The sequence below is a fragment of the Rattus norvegicus genome, chromosome 8 (genome assembly GCF_036323735.1).
Source record: "Rattus norvegicus strain BN/NHsdMcwi chromosome 8, GRCr8, whole genome shotgun sequence".
NCBI classification, from domain to species: domain Eukaryota; kingdom Metazoa; phylum Chordata; class Mammalia; order Rodentia; family Muridae; genus Rattus; species Rattus norvegicus.
Window position 1 is genome coordinate 116,172,855 of NC_086026.1, and position 1,662 is coordinate 116,174,516.

Genomic DNA, 1,662 nt, shown 5'->3' on the forward strand with positions numbered 1-1,662 from the left:
CCTGGGTAGAGGGTGGTGGATAAGCTGGGAGCCAGGCTGAGCTGAAGGATCTGGGGGGGGGGGGTCTGTGCTGAGATTTGGCCTCAGAGCTTGTCCTGTGCTCGCCACATGTATACACCCTAACAAGCACTATCCTGCACAAGGGCTCATCATCCCTACTCAACCCTTTAGCACTGACCTGTCTCCACAGGTGTCAGTGAAAGCCAGGTCAGCTCAGGACCCCTCCGGCACCTCCTACATGGGTATGTAGCATTTGGGGGAGGGAATGACAAAGATAGGCCTTTTCTCTGGACACAGAAACCGGATGCTCTGTTGCTCTGTAAAGACCACAGCTTTTAAACAAAACAGACAGATCAAACCCAAACAAACAAGCCCAACTGCTAATGGGAGACAAGGTGGCAGCGGGATGGGGGCTCAGAGCTGTCAGACGAAGCTGGGGAGACAGACACACTGTCTTCCAGATCCAGCTCTGCCACCGGCTGCTCTCACCCTTTGGCTGGCTCAGAGCGACTGCTCCCTGGGGTGAGTGAGTGATGGGCCAGGCTCTCGGAGCAGAGGGATTGACAGCAGGAGGTGCTGAGGTGAGAAACCGCACAGAGAGAGCCCAGCCATACTTCCAACCCACTCACTGAGGCGCCTTCACCAAAGTCACAGGACTTGGTACACAGATGTTAATGTCCACAGAAGCAGCACAAGAAGCCTGTCACATGGCCTGCAGCAAGCAAGCTGCACTATCCCACTGCAGAACAGATGTACAACACTCAGCTATGCAGTCACCACTCCTGGCTGGGCACATGAGGACATACTTCACCAAACAGGCATAGCTGTAGACACGTACACAGCTACACACTATAAACACAGCCGTAACTACACCTGCGGACAACCAAAAATCTGTGTATACACACACACACACACACACACACACACACACACACACACACACACACACCTGTACACATGGACTTGGCCATATAGCCACGGCAGGAAATACATATGGGGACATAGCCACACAAACATGCCCACGCTAACACATCTGTAATCATGGACACACAGCTTCACTCATAGCTTTATACATGGAGACACAGTAAAACACCCAACTTTACACATAAGCACACCACACACACACACACACACACACACACAGAGCTGTTTATATACAAAACCCACATAAATGGTTCTAGCTAGCTAGCCTATAAATGCAACCATACACAGAAAGAACAGCAGCGTACGCACATACCTAAACAGCCATGCCCAACCGCAGTCACATCCTGAAGCTCACATGGACACAGCCTCACCCACAGTATACGTGCACATGCCCAGGAACAAGGGCACCGGGTAGGCCCAACAGGGATGTCCTCACCTGCTGGGGAGGTCCCAGCAGGGACACAGGCACACCGAAGCTACAGTCACAAAGGTACCGAGTTCCCTACTCCTGAGACCTGGAGGGCACTCTTTGCTCTGCTATCCAGCAGCAAGAAAATCCCCTGGGGCTGCTCCAATGCAGGGGTGACTCTCCACTGGGGTGACAGGACAGGGAATGAAGGGCCTCCAATATCCCTCTGATCCGAGAACTCAGTCATGTTCTTTTTGGATGTGGGGTGTCCTGCCCATTCCCAGCCTATCCAAAAAGACTCCCCAAGATAGAACAGATGACAACTCAAA